This window comes from Perna viridis, chromosome 7 (assembly GCF_037379345.1).
Source record: "Perna viridis isolate PV_CMFRI_1.1 ecotype Kerala chromosome 7, ASM3737934v1, whole genome shotgun sequence".
Classification (NCBI taxonomy): Eukaryota; Metazoa; Mollusca; class Bivalvia; order Mytilida; family Mytilidae; genus Perna; species Perna viridis.
The window spans coordinates 2,919,090-2,938,937 of NC_142451.1; the positions used below are offsets into that span (position 1 = coordinate 2,919,090).

The 19,848-nt window shown below is 35.5% G+C and overlaps 1 long non-coding RNA gene across 3 annotated transcripts; it reads right to left on the reverse strand.

The window, feature by feature from the left end:
• Position 1: 1 nt before the first annotated feature.
• LOC148610969 (uncharacterized) lies at positions 2 to 12,544 on the reverse strand. Of its 3 annotated transcripts, none has more exons than XR_015924026.1 (5): positions 11,996 to 12,541; positions 8,447 to 8,751; positions 6,332 to 7,751; positions 1,266 to 1,468; positions 2 to 148 (listed from the first exon to the last, which is right to left on the reverse strand). It is a non-coding gene; the product is annotated as an uncharacterized LOC148610969 (long non-coding RNA). The 3 variants fall into 3 exon arrangements; XR_015924027.1 differs by having other exon boundaries at positions 6,332 to 6,608; positions 7,606 to 8,751; XR_015924025.1 differs by having other exon boundaries at positions 6,332 to 8,751; positions 11,996 to 12,544.
• Between the last annotated feature and the right edge of the window lie 7,304 nt (positions 12,545 to 19,848).

Below are 19,848 nucleotides of genomic sequence, written 5' to 3' on the forward strand. Positions count from 1 at the left end.
TTATTAAGAGATGTTGACATGTACCAGCACTTGAGAATCATGAACTTTCGATTGTTTCATGCCTAAATAGTGTCCCAGCACAAAAACAGTCCATTTTGCTTTTGCTTTCTTCTTGCTACATCTAGTGAAACTTTAAAAGGGATTACAACTGAAAAGAAATCAAGGAAAAAATGATAACAGTGCCTTTGATAGTTGCAATATGTAAATGCATGAAAATATACATGTATTTTAGACACATCACATGGAAGTACAGAAACCTTCTCTTGATGAGAAATATTCTTACATGTACATATAATTGTGTGCAAAATCAGGCAAAAATAGAGGTTGGGTGGTTATCACTGTCCCAGGTTTTTACTGGTTTTTAAGCCACCTAGTCAATACTGGTTGATTGAAATTTCGCAAACAGTATTTCTGTAGCATTATAATTTCTGTCCTACATAGAGTTAAATATATATTATATTTTAGTGTTCTGAAAATATCTCTATCAGCTGTCTTAATTAAGAAAAAAATAAACACTTCTTTCTCTAAAATAATTCAAATTTATCTTAAATGAAACATAACAAACTTTACAAAAATGTAGTACAGTGTATTTCATGAGCACATCTTTGTTTCAATAACTGTTACTAACAGGTAACATAAGTAAGGGTATAGAATAGGTTACTTTTCACCTGACTGACAGGTTGTCATTGTTAAAACAACATCCCCACAAAACCAGGAAAATCATTAAAGTGGTTTGAAGTGGTGAGTTTAAAACAATAAATTAAAGTCATTTCATGTACTAGACAAAACTTCTAAATACAGAAACTGAAAAGTTTACTAATGATATTGCTTTAGGGCTTCTCCCATGTATGGTTTCTAGTTACTTGATGATTTATAATGATGTCTGGACCCCCCATTTCAAAATATCTGGATCCATCCCTGTATGTTGATTTATTTATGAGCAATTAATGTCACACTGTAAAGTAAATAACAAATTTGATACATGTATTATTAATTACAAATATCATAATTTCATGTATGAAATCTTTAATTAATACTCTACTGCATATGCCAGTAACCATAGTACATGCACATGTATTGTTGAAGTTTTCAGTATAAATTTTCTGTTCACAGACATACAAATGTAAACTGCAAACTTTGCTAAGACATATGACAACTGTTCTACACTAGCAATGTTTATAGTAGACCTATCACCAGTTCTGAAAATTTAAAATCATTGTATACATTGGAAGTATATGGACAAACTGATGTATACCTTCACTTACCTAATACATGTACATGTATGAATGTCCCTGAAAATCAGCTCTTAGGAAAGGTCTACTTATGGGTGCCATGATATCCATCATATTTTCAATCCACTTTCATGGACATAGAATTTCTAAACTAATTGACTGTGTCCTTCATGCGTCATGAAAATCATGTATCTGACTTTAAGATCTGCATTCTAAATGTATATCTTGACAATGCACTAAAAAAGAACCATATTGATAATCAATTACATGTATATGGATATAATACACATGCACATTCCATACTGAATATTACATGCCAAAATCGGTATCACATGTGGTATCAACACAAGATTCCTATGTCAACCCACTTAGGGCTATTGGTCGCGGGGTGATATAGGTCGAGGATTGATACCTCATCAGATACAGATTTTGGCATGTCATGTTCATTGAAACATATATTTTAATCATACTTCAAGTGTGTTCTGTGTAGGGTGTGATATAAGGTATGCAATATAGGTCTAGGGGTGTGATATAAGGTATGCAATATAGGTCTAGGGTGTGATATAAGGTATGCAATATTGGTCTAGGTGTGTGATATAGGGTATGCCATACACCCGGTAGGTCTAAGGGTGTGGTATATGGTATGTCATATAGGTCTAGGGGAGTGATATGCAGTATATGATGTGCATATTATGTATGATTAAGGGAGCGATATAGTCCAGCAGTGTGATATAGGGTATGCGATATACATGTAGGTCTAAGGGTGTGATATACAGTATGCCATATAGGTCTAGGGGTGTGATATACATTTGTACAGTATGCAATATAGGTCTAAGAACGCGAAATAGGTCTAGGCTTGTGATTTGGGTATGCAATATAAGTCTACGGGTGTGATATAGGGTATTTAAATCACAGGTCAGCCACAATGATAATGATTGAAAATTGAGAATGGGGCGATTTCTAATACAATAAAAATGTAATCAAATAGTTTTTAACGTATTTAGGAAAATTTTCAGCAGTAATGTCATACGCGGGGACTCTATGCTTTAAAAGTTTGCTTGGCTACATATAATTACCTAATTTACCCTCTTTTTTGATGGATCAAGATCAATTACTGAATGTGTTAAATATGCCACATGGCTTCATTTCATCCCAATCTAATTCAGATTTTTTGCATGACAAACGATTCAGCTGTCATTGTGACCAGCCAACTTATGGTAGCAATTTATTCCAGATATATGGCATTTTGCCGTAGAAGGAGAAAACCCTGTGGTAGAGTCTGGCACGGATTAATAATTCCAAAGACGTATAAAACTGACTGTAACGTTTAGGCTAAAAACCACTAATTCCACTTTCCATAGGCTTCTATGCTAATTTCACAATATTCAATGGCTTCTCTGGACTTTACCTTAACTTTAACCTGCAGAGGACTATATATCAGCATGATTCTACATATGTCAGCTCACAATCCTCAGAATGGCATGTGGGGTTAGCAGACTTGCAGTGCAGTACTGGTCACCGGAAGTGAAGGGTCTATAAATAGCATGGGAAATCCCAGTGTTTTCACAAGATAGGGGTATATTTAAAAATCATTATGGAGATTAGGCTTCACATCACAAGAAGCAAAATGCACCCATAAAATGTACAGAAATGTTTTTCCTTTCAGAAACTGTTTAAATTTTTTAAATAAGATGAGAACTTTTTTCACAGCACTATGAGGAACAGGGGTAATTTTTGCGTAGGACTATTTTTGCGTACGTTCCGAATGCTCATTGGTTGAATTGGTGGTCTGTAACCTTTATTACCAGAGTAAAAGCGAGCTCTCTGAATATGCAACATGTTCAAACATATATACAATTCAATTATACAAGACACATCCATCAATCAATGTGAATCTGGACATAAACATCCTATGTGTCCAGTTAACCCGCCCATTTTATTATTTGTGTACAAGTATTTTTTGTCCTCCAGGTATCAATACATTTTTTTTGTATCCACTTGTTACTTGTTGTTTTTTATGATATGTTCTTTTACTTCCTCATTTTGGTTGTTTTATACCCGTAAGCCCTTTTTTTACCCGTACATGCATATAATTCAATTTATAGTCAACATGAACAATGCTAATTCTTTAAGTCATTATACATTCCTCCCTTTCTCAAAAATAACAATTTAATCAATAATGTCTAAGCACTGTCCTATCACAACCCATTTAATGGTAAATAAGCTATGTATCGGGTTATGTGATCAAGTGGTACTGGCCACGAATCATATAATTTCATAAATATACGAAGTTACTGAAGGACTCTAAAGCCTGCTGGTAGGTTTTCCTTGAATTAGAGAAGAGGGAGCTTTTAATTAATCTGTCAATTTCAAGCTTGATATCAAGCTGTGAAATGCCTGTAGAATTGGATCTGGCTCTTCCGCCGCTTCCGGGCACAACTTCTTGAAACGTCTTGTCTGAAAGCATGAAACACTGTAAGCGACCTCGTTCTTGATCCCTTCTATAAATTTGGCCTTAAACTGTATACCAAATTTCATTGTGAACAAAACCAATGGACGAATGAAGGTCACCACCCTCTTGGACTTTGAAGTCCTATTATTTACTATGGAGCACAATGCATAGTTGTCTATTCTGAAAATTATCTTAGAATTAGATAATTTAGATCCCCATATAAATAACGATAATACAATGGGTACAAGCTCCAAGAAAGTTGTGTCCCACATAGTAGGTTGATTTTCCCCAAACAGGAGGCCAGCGGTACTGCACAAATCGACCCTGAAAATATGACGCACAACCCATTTCGGAAGAGCCGCTGGCGTCTGAGAATAATTGTAGGGTATCATTTGTCACCCAATCATCACCTGAGATGCATCATATACCATTGAAATCTCTGAGAAATTCTAAGCAAACTAAAACATCTTCCCTAATTTCCTTATTAACATGTATCGAAAATTGCACTTACACTTAATTGAAGCCAAAATGTCATAAAATCGGAGCATACATTCTCGTGATAACGCAATCGCTTTCGAACAAAATGCCATCAGACACACCATAGATTCACATTCTTTAATCTTAATACGTTTCTTCTACAATTTCTACAATAAAGTCTCGAGCGGAGCCCTTAAACGGCGCAGTTTATCTTCAGGGATTCTAACATTTCAGTGGTGTCTATCTCAAGGCCAAGGAAGACTAACTTTGTAACGGGTCCTTTACTCTTTTCTTTGGCTATAGGAACCCCCAGATCTTGACAAATTCTAGCAAAAGTATTCATTAACTCCAGACACTCGAGTCCCATTCCCAGGAAAGAGATAATCATCTAAATAATGCTAAAGCGACCTTTTTCCGGATTTTTCAGCAACTTTCCAACAAATGAAAGATGGCAACGTCTGAAAAACTGAACATGATATGCAACAACCCATTGGAAGAGTAATCAAGGGAACCAAGGTTATAGCGGTAATCAAAAGAATGTAATCCAGGGACAAAGACCAGACATGGAAAACAGACATACACAACAAAGAACATAAAGTAACTAAAATCATACATACAAAGTAACAAAAGTAAATGAGCAACTCGGACTCCACTAAAAAACTGGGAGCATGGACCAGGTGCACCGGTAGGGTAAGCGTCCTCTTCTTTTTGTTGAATATGTTTATATTGATATGTTGATATCAAGCTGTGAAATGCCTGTAGAATTGGATCTGGCTCTTCCGCCGCTTCCGGGCACAACTTCTTGAAACGTCTTGTCTGAAAGCGTGAAAGACTGTAAGCTTCCATTTATGTCGATAAATGGAAGACATTTATTGCAATTTACAACAATGGCCCTCTACCCAGAGAACCTATCATTTGCGCTGCATTCTGTTTGATCTATAAAATCGTTGAGGCTTTTGCCTTTTGGGTGTGACAAATGCGTAATAAGCCGCCAACCTCCACTACTTTTAGGAGCAATACCGATTGGCGAAGTGCGTAATGTCGCTATGGGAATTTCGTCAAACGGACCCGCCATACGACCAAATTCTATCTCTTTTTGCAACTTTTCCTGTACTACAAACTTATTTTCGTCAGCTCATTTTAAATTTTTTATACTCTGGGAATTCTGGGACCCTTGTATTCTAGCCGAAAACCAAATTTAAATCCAGTCAACAATTTTGGTTTTTTGATCAGTAAATGGGTAATCTCGCAAAATATTTTCCATAATTTCGATTTTAATGGGCGTTTTACCTAGGGCCCATACGTCTGTAGGTGCTTGCGTTGTTTTCCCCAAATCTGAATCTTTGACGAAATCCAGATCGTTGACCGTTGTCATATTGGGCACGAAAAGAATCATTGGTTCTTGGGGTGACATGCCTGTTTGTTGAAAATCTAATAGGATCTTGAGATACATGTACTTGCTTATGACAATAAATCTGAGCGTGAGGTTCATCGCACCTTAAACAAGCGTGCTGATAAAAACAGCCTACTTTTGTACAAGTTCCAGAGTAGTTAAAATCGTAACATTTAAGATTGTATGCGTTTCTTTTTACTGGGTAGGTTGGGAGAAATGTTTTGGATTGCATACAAAGTAACTCTCAAAGTAAAACAGTTCCAACAGTCGATCGCTCCAACTACTAGTAGGATCTTGGGCCTTCTTTAACCTGTATTGTTGGTCTTATGATATTCAACCATTCCCCGAACAGCGTTTTGCCCCTAGCCTAACAGCGTTCAGATATTTTAATAACTCCTGAAATCTAGTTTTGTGAACCGAACAATATATGCTTAAATACACAATAAATGCACCAGTCCACATTTCAATGTTTGTTATTTGCTTTGTTTTTATTGATGGCTCGACAACTGGCCCTGGCTGAAACTTATGGTCTGTTTCTGGTTATCATATGTAGAATTATTGATCAATGTCGACAAATCTATATATTCCCCTTTAATTATCCTTTCTTTTATTGGTTGTGGAACATTTAATGCTATTTCATCATTGGCACATTTTGTCATATTTGGTGTGTTGAAATGGTTTTGTGTTCCCATATTCATTTGTACTGGCAATGTAATTGAATTTGTGGTTCTATTTAGTGTCTGTTTGTAATTGGTATTAGTGATACGTTAGTATTACCTTCGAAATCCGACAATTGTTTTTCCGATGGGACCGTGACTGGGTTTGTAAGCGTTAAATCAAGCGTGAATGTAGAGTTATATGATGAAATGGCCGTTGAAAGGGTGGTTGTAATGGATGGTACCGGTGCTGTAGACTGCCGGGGAGGCACTGTGTATGACGCTGCCCTTGAAACTTTCGCTGACGGAATTGATGCCTTCCTACCACTACCAGCTTTGATTGTAGCGATGCGTTTCCAGTACTTTTTCTCAGGGACAGCATTTTATCCAATCTGAAACTTACCAATATACCAGTTAACATTTAGAACATTCAACCCGTACATAATTCAGCTAAATTTACTTGCAATTTAAAGATAAGCATTCGTTTATTCGCAAAGAAAGATATCATCTACTTAATTTAACTTCCAAGAAGATAAATCATTTACACTTGTCAAAGCTCATAGACCAAATTTAATATTATAACCGTGGCCGGATGAATGAGGTGACCTTCAGGCTACTTTAAATCATCTAAAATTCGTCAGATTTACCTTCAATACCTCACAAATTGTCTAACAACTCAAGCAAAACAAAAAGTCAACAAGTTTCAACACTATAAAACCAATCTAGCGTGAAGGGGAAATTACGTCGGTTTTACGTCACTAAGGATGCATATAATTACCAATTGCAACGTCAATTATACTCGAATTCACCTCAGCCTGTCCGCAGTTTTTTTTAGATTATTTTTTTTTTATTGTTTTCCGTTATTGGAGGTACCGTGTTTGACCTGCGTCAGGTAAATTGAAAAAAAATAGTCCTGCTGGCCAAGACAAAATTCAAATAGTTCAAGATAAGCACATAATCATAGAAATATTGCAATTAAAAAAATATTACAAAAGCTTTGATGTCATAATACTTCCATCTCATACGAAAAATAAAGCATCACATATTGATTGGCGATATACTAACGTAAATTTGCAAGGTAAAAAAGGGGGAGGGTATAGAGAACAGACCGCGAAATATTTAGGCAGTTCCATGTGGCAATATCCACTTCCGGTTGAATCCCACTTGACGATCTCTAAGTCAAGTTCAGGCTATAAATAGCCTTTCTTGACAACAAGTTCAGGCTATAAATAGCCTTCCTTGACAACAAGTTCAGGCTATAAATAGCCTTCCTTGACAACAAGTCAATGTAACCTTGACAGCTCTTAGATAAGAATCATATAAAGATGAAAACTTCACATGAACAGAACGTGCAAATCAGAACATTTAGGAAGCACGTTAAAGCCAATGCGTTACCTTGATAATTCAAAAACAAGTAGGCCGTATTATCTGTCCCATTACATGGAAATCCGTTCGTTCCCGGCAAATAGGCATCGTCCTTTTGCGCCAATTGGATAAAAAATCGTAGTTAAATTGCTCCAAAAAAAAAATTCCGTGTAGTCCTTTTCCGTCAAATACAAATAAGGAAATTAAAAATGAAAAAGATAAAAAGTACAACGATCATAAAATAAAGAAAATGAGTTAGAAATGAATGAAGTAAAGATAAGAAACATAACAAAAATACATCCATATATGTAAAAATGTATCCTGAATAAAAACCAAATATAAGCTTTTATTATAATTATCTACTTTTTTTTTATTTTAATTTTAATTTCAATTTTATTATTCTTTCATAAGAACTATAACTTGTTATCCGAACTTGACCAGACAGATTTGTATTAGTCTGGTAAGTACAATAAAAAAAATATCTATGTATATATAATGTACAGTTGATCCGATCGGGAGAAATGGATGTCAATATTAGGAAGATTGAGTCAAATAGAGGAAAACCAATGATAGTTATCGATGGATTCTAAGTATTCAAAACCTTACATCTTGACTTTGAAAAAAATATACTCCTTGTCAAAGAGCTATATCCGATTGTTGTCATCAAGTCATATCGCTTCCGTCATGGTCAGTCATGGTGGCGAAAGAGTCTTGGTCTTTTTAAGGATTGCAAGAATTACGGCGATGAAATCAATAAATAGCTGATACATTTCTTATATTTTTACTACTATACTTGCAAAAGAGATGAACAACCACTTATAAAGAGATTTTTTTTAAATGTAGCACGAAACAATATCAAATATAAATTTACCTGTATTCTGGTGCAAAAGGATCATTAATTTATTGGCACAATTTAACTACGAATATCGAAAAGTAAACTGGCGCCAAAGAGTTGTGGCGCAAAAGGCTCCTTTTTGGCACAAAAGTAAAACGCCCGGAAAATTGTTCGAACAAAATCAATTTGTTCACTTTCCTGGATTACCAAGAAATTTGGATAGACCATCATCTCATGAATACCACGATTCACTTTCCTGGATTACCAAGAAATTTGGATAGACCATCATCTCATGCATACCACGAGTGGCCGGTCCTTTTCTGGTACCAGTTTTGGCTTACCTAAAAATCAAATAGCTATAACGCTATAACAAGAAAATCGCTTATAATTCTGCAAAATTTTGCTGCACTCCTTTGATTGCAAACCAAAGGGTTATGGGAAACGACCTGGTGTATTGCGCTTCACGTGACCTCTCTTTCTCACTTGTTTGCACAAAAAATGACAAATTCGCATAAATAAATGCGTAATGATTTCTACATCTATAATTGTACTTTAAGATGTTAATCGGCATTACAAGCATGCCGTAACAGCGCACGCAAAACCTGGTGGAGTAATTCGGCTTCGATCAACCTAACAATGTGAATGCCACCACAGTAAAATCTCCGAAGTAATACGGACAGAATGGCGGATGTTTCCTTAGACATTGATTTAGGTTACAGACCACCAATTCAACCACTTAGCATTTGGAACATACGCAAAAATAGTCCTAAGCAGAAATTACCCCTGTTCCTCATAGTGCTGTGAAAAAAGTTCTCATCTTATTTAAAAAATTTAAACAGTTTCTGAAAGGAAAAACATTTCTGTACATTTTATAGGTGCATTTTGCTTCTTGTGATGTGCAGCCTAATCTCCATAATGATTTTTAAATATACCCCTATCTTGTGAAAACACTGGGATTTCCCATGCTATTTATAGACCCTTCACTTCCGGTGACCAGTACTGCACTGCAAGTCTGCTAACCCCACATGCCATTCTGAGGATTGTGAGCTGACATATGTAGAATCATGCTGATATATAGTCCTCTGCAGGTTAAAGTTAAGGTAAAGTCCAGAGAAGCCATTGAATATTGTGAAATTAGCATAGAAGCCTATGGGAAGTGGAATTAGTGGTTTTTAGCCTTGAAGGTGATTCTGCAACCGATTACAACAAACAATTTTCCGATATCCATACTGTGTTACAATCTTTGGGAAGTAAAATTGAAAATTCTGGAAGTTCTATGACATTTTGTCCGTCGTTCTTCAGTGGCCTCCCGGCAGATGATTCCGCTTCATGGCTAGAAAGTTTCAAAGCGTGGGTCGAGTTTAATGGTTGGAAAGACCCTTTAAAAATTTTCAACGCCATGAAACTGCGACTAAATGGAAGCGCACTTGAATGGAGTAAATCTCTTACAGCTAGTCACAAATCGAACAGTAAAATTCTATATAGGGCATTCACGGACCACTTTCAGAACTTACATCCTAATTGGCTCTTGGAGCAATAACTATACGACCGTCGAATGAAGGAAGGGGAGAATTTTGAAAGCTACCCTGAAGATATTGAGCGTCGGTGCATAATGTTACAAAAGTAGGAAAAGGACAAAGTGATGTACTTTATTCTCGGAATCAACCCCACATTGAGAATGTTTGTCATTCAAAGAAATCCACAGACTTGGCAAGATGCCCTGCAATGTGCCAGACATTCTAATGAATCCATAAACGTGTTGCCAAACCTACAGACATATTAGAATGATAAGATCATGGACTACATGAAACAGCAAAATGAACAAATCACCAAATTGAGCGAGAGAGTGCAACATCTTACATTGGCACAAACCCTGGAAACAGATACCGCGCCCGTGAATGCCGTAAATAAAGTGACCTGTCAGATCTGTGAAAAGCCTGGACATATCGCGAAGAAGTACAGTTGACTCTCGTTACCTCGAAATTGGAGGGACCAGGAGAAAAGTTCGACTCAACCGAAGTTCGACTTAACGAAATCAATGAAGTTCGAGCAGCAGAAAGGGGAGATAACCATGGACGAGAATGACAAAATAAGTACAACTGGATCCGGTTACATATTCTGTGTATACTGGGTTGTCGTAAATTATTTTTGTTATTGTTTGTACTTTGATGAATTCTTGTTTTTCTATGTTTCTATGTTGTTTGAATAATGTTGAATAAAATAGTTTTTTTATTGTCATAGTTATTTTTTTCTAATGACGACTGAAAATTACGCTTTTTAAGTTCAAATTCAAAGCGTAATTTTAAGTTGTCAGAAGAATATAAACTTGTTTCAAATGTGTTAAAGACTAAGATACTGCATAAAATAAAGATAATAAACGATTACAAAATTTATTACAATTTTAAATGATCAAGCACTATATGAACAATAACAATAACATTTGTGGATGAGAAAACAATTTCACAATTTAAAGTCACTACATTAACGACCCATTGAGTTCGGATAACGGTAATTATTTTATACACACCCAAGCGTAGACATCTTGTCAAAAACACAAATGCCGACAATGGTCTTTGATCATTAAATAAAAGAAATCTAATTGCATTAATAAAATATTTTATAGTTTTATTAATTATAGAAATACAGGTAACAAGTCATCAAATCAAAATCATCATCGAAAGGTGTAATAAACTAATTAATGGTGACACAGGGCCTCGACAGGTAAAATGATTTGACACTTTGACATGTAATTTACCCTAATTAGTTCGAGATAACCATTGACTTTTACAAATAAATTCATTGAAGGGACTTAATTTTTACTTCGAGAAAACCGAAATTTCGACTCATCCAGTTTCGACTAAAAAGAAGTAAAATAACATAGACAAATAGGCATTTTTTTCCGGACTTCGACAAAATTTCGACTTAACCGAAATTTCGAGTCATCCGAGTTCGAGACAATGAGAGTCGACTGTATTTCCAATTCACCAAACCTAAACGAAACCAAGGACCTAGACAAGATAGCAGAAAGTGCTATGGTTGTGGACAAGTTGGCCACATTGAGAGAAACTGTCGAAAAAACTAGTTAGGCCTGGCCGTGTGAGGGCAGCCGCTGGGCAAAGCGAATTGAACTGCCCTGATACTTGTAGTGATAATACGCTTACTAATGGGATTAATTTTATAAACAATTATATTCAAATTAAGGTAGGCCAACTTCACAAGTTCGCTTTAATTAACTCAGGGTCTGATATAAATGTAATTAGCCAGCAAGTTGTCAAATCCCCAAACTGTCGACACTATAAATCGGACAAGCAAAAGATTGTAGCGGTAAACGATGAACATATGGCTATCAAAAGTACTGTATATATTTCTTTGACAATTGGTAGTCATAAGATGTCAATTAAAATTTATGTAGTTGATGGTACAAAACCCGATATTATTTTAGGGTTAGAATTTTTGAAATAAAACAATATTATTATTGATTTTAATGATAATAAGATAAGAGTTGACCCTATAGTCGGCGTCACATAAATAACATACTGTTAAAATTTGAATAAAAATATTTTCTACGACTTTATTGACACCTACCGTCGTTTAAATTGTCTTAAATGACTTGCTCATTCGTTTAGCCAAACGGCTTCTCCTTAAACATTGAATCGTTAAATTCCGGTCAGATTTTAATTCTGGGTGCCAATATTTACATTGTAAAAAGTCGGCCATGTTTACAGTGATCGGGTTGCTAGGAAATGTTGTTTACGTTTAAATGGTTTGTCCAAAAACCGAAGAACCCAGAATGCACTTCGGCGTTATTTCGGATATCTCGGATTTATTTTACGCGAACAACGTACAATACCGAGAAGTTGATCAAGCAGACGATTGTCACCGGAGTTCGACAGGAACTTACGAACTTCGTTTGTAAACAAATCGTCCCGTAAAAACCAACATGGCGGATATTAGTATGGGATTTTCCCGTAAGGATTTGTTACGCATGATTTAAGCTTATAAGCGACTTGTTTTTGAGAAGCTGTTTGGCTAAACGAATGAGCAAGTCATTTAAGACAATTTAAACGACGGTTGGTGTCAATAAAGTCGTAGAAAATATTTTTATTCAAATTTTAACAGTATGTTATTTATGTGACGCCGAGTATAGTCGTCAATTAACCATAGAAAACACTGTAGTTGTACCGCCTAGAAGCGAAAAAGTTGTTGTTGCAACAAATAGAGGAAGTCCTCTTCCAGATGAAGTAATTGGTTTGACCTCGGCAGGTACGAGACCACAATTATCTGCCCTTAGCTTTTCATTGTATAATAATAGGGGATTTTTCAAAAATGTTTTAGAAACACTTCCTTTCAGAATTTCTCATACTTTTTGTGCTCAAATGGAAGAGGAATAATGAAATTATTTTAGTAGATGTGTTGAAATGAGAAATTTGACATTTAGGTTGTGATTTGGTGAGGTCAAAAAAGGTCAAGTTTGTGACATCCAGAAGCCATTTTGGGTCATTTTTTAGGGTATCTCTGTGTTTATGCATAAAATTTGAAAAAATAATGGTAAATTTTTTTATATTTTTTATATAAGTTGTTGGAAGGTTCAAATTAACGTCCCTGAAAATCTGAATTGAATTGCGCCGGTGGAATTTTTTTAAATTACAGAAAGGCTATAAAGAAGACAGTGGAAAAATTAATTGTGGTTTCGTGCCGGCATCGCTGAATGTTTTGTCTTCCGGTTTAATGACTGCAAAGTCAATTTGTAAAGTTGATAATGGCCAGATTTTATTTGGGCTTGGAAATTTTTCTGATAAACCAATTACTGTGTCTAAACAGTGTAACTTAGGAAAGTTTGTTTGTGTATCTAAACATGATAGAATTGTTAAAATTGATACAGGTGATGGTAGAATTTGTAATGTTAAAACTGGCAAATTCGATGTCAAAGGTCAAGCTGATAAGAGTTTATCGGAAAATGAAATGAAAGCTTTGCAAAATTTGGTAGATAAATATAGTGATGTATTTGTAGGAAGTGATAACATGCTTAGTAAATGCTCTTTACTGAAACATACCATTGAGGTTCGAAAGGGGACCATACCTGTTCGCCAACGGGCATACAAGTTAGGTTCACGTCAAAAAGATGTTTTTGAAAAAATGGTCAAAACTTTCATAGATCAAGACATTATAGAAGAATCTATAAGTCCGTGGGCCTCCCCTTGTCTGCTCATTACGAAAAAAGAATAATAATGGGTATCGTTTTGTAGTTGACTATAGGGCTTTAAAGAAGCATATTGCAAACTTGGATGCTTATCCACTCCCCACAACCGATGAAGCTTTGGAAAGTTTAGGGTCTGCCTCCCCATCATTTTTCTCATGCTTAGATCTTCAATCGGGGTTTTATCAATTGGAAAACTGACCCAGAATCCCGTCCCCTTAATACGTGGCGTTGTCATTTAGGGTTGTTCCATTTCAAGAGACTCCCTCAGGGGCTGAAAAATAGCCCTTTGACCTTCCAACCCGTAATGGAAGCAGTGTTACGTGGACTAATTTGAAAACATCACTTTTGTACCTTGATGATGTTATAATATTCAGTCGTACATTTCGAGATCATTTGGTGCATCTAGAACAATTGTTTGAGCGTTTACGAGGTGCCGGACTCAAACTTCATCCTTCGAAATGTAACTTTGCGAAGCGGGAAATACGCTATCTTGGACATGTTGTCATAGCGAAGGTATTTCTCCGAATCCAGAAACTGTCAGTGCGATAAAAAATTATCCGACTCCAACGTGTGTTAGGAAGTTGCGAGCAGTCCTAGGACTTTCGGGATATTACCGGCGTTTTATGAAGGATTACTCGAAAATAGCTTCGCCTTTGTACCGACAAAAAAGGATGTTAAATTTGTGTGGGATGTACAATGTCAATGTGCTGTTGATGCGTTCAAACAATTATTAATCAAACCTCCTATATTGGGATATCCGCAATATGACCGCCCGTTCCGGTTGTACACCGATGCAAGTTCTTTTGCTCTTGGGGCAGTACTATGTCAAGTTCAAAACGGCATAGAGCGTGTTATAAGTTACGCTGGAAAAAGCATTGTCGCCTTCAGAGAAAAATTATGGAATCAGCGAAAAAGAGTGTCTTGTGCTTGTATACGCTGTCAAACATTTCGATTGTTATCTTCGCCATAACAAATTCGAAACATTTGTGGATCATTCGTCATTAACATGGTTATTGACAATGAATGAACCAGTCGGAAAATTCGCACGCTGGGTAGCGCTCCTACAATCATATGTTTATGAAATTAAGTTCCGCCCAGGAAAAATACACACAAGCGCTGATGGGGTTTCGAGGCGTTACTTTGATTGTCAAAACGATCAATCAGAAAATTGGGATGAGTTACCGTCATTCGAGTGTATTAAACAAGATTGGGCGTGTCAAATCAGAAACTGTAGTAAAGGAGAATGCCGCCACCTGTAGCGCTGCCGATTCGGTGAATGAAGAAACATATAACCTGTCCTGCGGTAATGTACGTCAACTTCGAAGAAAAGACATGTGGTATAAAGATTTAATTGACTATCTTGAAACCGGAGCACTTCCAGGTGACCCAAAGAAATGCAGAAATATATTGATTACTAACACTTTTTATGTGATAGATAACTGAATGTTATTTCACGTTTATACTCAAGACAAACGAAAAATGAAAAACATTGAAACAAAGTTACAAGTCTGTATTACAAAAAAGTTAGTAAGAGACACATGACTCTTTACTAAATGGCAATCATAGTGGAATCCACAGAACTTTGTTTAAGACAAGATTACGATATCATTGGCCCACATTAAATGCTGACGTAATGAACTGGGTCAAATCCTGTGTAATGTGTAGTCAACGTAAAAGACCTCAAACCTTAACAAAAGCAAAATTAATGGCTATGCCTGTTCCATCGCAACCATTTGAGGCTGTTAGTACCGACATATTAGGACCACTGCGAACTACCGCAATCAATAGTAACAAATATGTCCTCGTGTTCATATGTTACATGAAGGACATTCGAGCTACTACTGTTGCAGATGCGTTTATTAAAAATGTGATCTGCAGACACGGGATATGCAAGACATTACATTCTGACCGAGGATCTAATTATCTTTCGAACATTGTCCGTGAAACATGTCGCTTGTTGGACGTAAAGAAAACGCAGACAACAAGTTTTTACCCACAGTGCAAAGATCTGGATGCAAATTGTCAGAAGTATGTAAATGACATGCATCATAAATTTTTTACAGATCGTAGAAGTAAATAGAAAAGTTAATTGCATTGTAAACAACTTAAAGTGTTACTGCTGTGAAATCATCGATGATAAGGTCCTGTTGATTTTGTTGATTTTTTGATAGAGTACGTGATATAGTTAATGAAAACTTCCCGTACAACTTGCACTTTTGTAGGTTAGGTTAATTAGTACCTTAGTAGCTATAGATGTTTTTTAATGCTTGATTTTGATTGTCTTTTGAATGATACTTTTACATTTTTTTCTTTATTATATTGATAAAAAAAAATTGAATTTGTTTTCAATTTTTCTTTTAGCTAATTTTTTTTTCTCACTATCACAAGGAGCTGATCACTCCTTCGATTTTGATTAAAATAAATGTGATTGATAAGTGCACAATCATTTACGTTAAAGTTAGTTAAGACAGAAATTGATCATAATTGTTTTATCATTAATAATTATTATTTTTCTTTAATAGAGAGTGGAACTCTGTTAGAAAACCGGAGGTAACGTCACGGTCATTCATTTCAATCATCTTACATGTCAGATCTGAACCGTTAGATAAACAAGAGTATTGGAGATTTATTACTTCTGAAACCAAGCCTTACTAGAATCTGTTTACAATGAAAACATGAAACATGTATTGCACATTTCCCACAGCTCTTGGGCTCATATAATTTATACACATGTTGGGTATGTCAGTCTTGATATATCTGTTGAATTAGATAGTTGTAGTTCTGAATATTCTTATATGTGAATTTTAGTATTGATAAAATGTAGACAAATTGTGTGGATTAAATTAGGTTCTTATGAACCATTGTCGAGGAACTATAAAAAATATAGTGGAACTGTTCCCCAAATACATTACAAGCATGCCGTAACAGCGCACGCAAAATTAGTATAACAACCGTGTACTGTAATACATTGGTAAAATGCTTTTGGCGATTCTATGAGAGAGTTTTGCTCTGAAAAATCTGCAGTTGTATAACTTGTTCTTTAACCCTTATTACATGTTTGTATTTGATTCCCTAAATATATCCCAGCGGTACGAATTCGAGTCCCTCGGAGGGAACATGTAAATAAGTAAAATCGGGTTAATATAGTACATATAACAATCAACATAAGATCTCAGGAGTTTTTATACAAATTACATGTATAGCAATACAATCACAATACATATAAAGTAGAAGTCTTAATAAAAATCAGACAGAAGGTGATTCATGCATGTCAAATTCAGTATCAGTTACAGACCACATAACCAGTCACAGTTTTCATTTGGGTGTTGTACTTTAGAGATAAAATTTATATAGATTGTACATGAAATTAGCATTTTGCGAGAGTTATCATTCTTGATTTTGTTCTATTTGGTTGATTTTAGTGGAAGATAAATGATTGACTTTTTCTAAAGTACGGATCTGAATATGAGAAAAACAGCTATTACGTAAAAAATATAGCAGATGTAGATTGAAAAAGCAGTGTTTGTTCGGTGGGTTTTTCTTCGCTATGAATCACTTTAATTTTTACAGTGTCTGAATATTATATTGACTGGTACTTAAGACATATAAATATGCAGACTTATTCAAGATACATTATATAGAAACAATTTGGTAAAACATATAGCACTAACATATAATACATAAATATAACAGGCAAGATGGCGTGAAAGCAAACTTAAAGCAGCATAAAATAAAAGAAAAAAATCAGACAGCAGCGAAAATAAGCAAAAGGTTGTCAGAAAGATAACAAAAATAATTCATACAGGGATTTTCAGATAATATATAAGCAGCTTGAACGACGTCCTATTTTAAAAAAAAAATTAGTGTACAATGATAATACAACTATACGTTGCCGACAACTAAATTTTTCTCCGGAAAAAATATTTCAAAGCAATTTTATATGAATAAGCATCCCCCGATTTCTCGAAACCATAAAACAAGGAAAGCACATGACGCCGACGCTGTTAACATATACCATTATATTTTCTGAGGTAGAAATTTCACTTAAAAGCGCTTTTACATTTTTACAATATCATATTATAATATACGATCGTTCCGTACCCATTACGTTTTTAGCTTAAATTATAGGAAAAAGAAGTTAACATACGAATTTTCACGGAGCTGTGTAGCCAGATGTGTAGTTATATAATTATATCGATAAAAGATTCTTTATTCTAAATAGTTCGGTCCGTTTCCTATAACAATACCCTATAGTTCAATATATATAACAAATGTATTGGGCGAGCCTCAGCCTTGGTTTGAACTTCTGGTTTAATATTTCAAACACTGGTAGCGTATTTTCTCTGGTAGCCTGATTGCTCGAACAAGGCCACTCGTGTGTGTACACATTCCTTGTTCATTAATTAGTACAGGAGGCTAATTGGTTGATGGTTTACATGTATATTTTTCCACTGAATATATTCAAATATATCTTAAACAACAAATATGTTTTACAATAAACCCCAAACCAGAGCAGATAAAATGGTACAGGGTCCCCTTTTTAGACTAGCAGCGGACAACGTACTTTTCAGATTGGTTTGTCAACATATACAGATTACGTCAGCTGTATAAAAAAGGGGCGCTTACAGGTTAATAAATTATTTTGATGCTGCGGTTGGTTTAATTACTGTCTCTTCTCTGATTTGATCTACCAGACCCGTCCTTGTTCTATGGTAGTAGCTGCAGTAATGATTTGCAGACAATACAACGGTCTGTGGACGCGAAAACCCACCGTGGGCCCAAGAATAATTATCGATTGGAACATTAGGTCAATTATTATCAATTTCTGGTAATCATGCGCCGTAAATAAATAACAAGAAATGACGAGTTTTCGAAGTGAAAACACAACGTGACCTCAATAAATCATACGTGAGAATCAACAGGGCTTACCCTTAACGGAGTATGCACCCATTACAATACATGGCCCTTATATAAATGAGATATGAAGGTAAGAATCAGGGACAAGTGATAAATCATAAGACCTAAAGTTGGGAAGGACTCGGGATCCCCCACCCTTTGGTGAAACAATGAAGACGAACTATATTCTAACAATTTTCCATTAATACATAGATATACACAATAAAAACATCAATATAATACATTCATACAACAGCAATCATTCAGCAAATATTCATAAATACGCTTTGGTCAACAGTAAACAACGGACGCATTGAAATATAAAGAGAAATTTGAGCATTTACTGTTAAACCTAGATATGGCCAACATTCTTAATATAAATATCTTTGTGAAATAATGAAGTTTTCTCTTAACACACCAAGTATGTTTCGAGGTCTACTATCTGCTGAATTCAATTGGAGATTGCAAACAACATGGTCCATAAACATGACTCGGATCAAAGTAGATTGGATTATCGTCCGAGGCTTGACAGAGGGTCGTAGTCTGTTGCTCGTTTAAGGGTGCCGTACAACAAAACGTGGAATATATCTTGTTTTCTCCGTCACTTCCATGCCTAAGCGTAAAATACAATGACAAGGACAGGGCATAAGTTGCAAGACCCAGCAAGATACCAAAGACTATCAGGCAAGTTGAATACTTGGCATGGCGTAAAGCTTTAGGAAGATCGTTCTGTTTCCAGTTGTGCTTTGCTGAAACTGGTTAAAATATTAACAAATAATGTATCATGGAATACTAAGTATGTCAAACCATGCAAAGATACAATATTGAGTACATCTTATAAAATTGACGGTGAACAACCTGACCAATCAGACAGTACCGAAAGACATGTATAATATCAGTTTGGGAATTTGCTGCTGGCTTCCCCTTTTAGCTAAAAAGGAAACTTGAACATATACCAAGCAAATGATAAGAAAAAACTCAACAGGCGTTCCGAGAAAAGTTTAGGTTAAACGAATTCCACATGTGCAGCTTATCTGTGTTTTATCCCATTTTTATTATTATTATTTTTTTTTTTTTCTGTCTCGACATTCTTCATATTATTTTCGGGTTGAGATATATTACTCGTACTTCATGTTTATTAACGGTCACGCCTTTTTCAAAGTTAGGGCTTCAATAAATTTTTCTGATCAATTTACCTGTGTAATATAATGCGAAGAATCCACATACGTGATTGAACAAAAGTGTAACAACAAACGAGAGAACTTTGAGATCACGTGGTTGATTGATCTGCGTAATCGATGTTGATATATCCGGTTTGTTTTGCATTGCTTGCACTTTATTT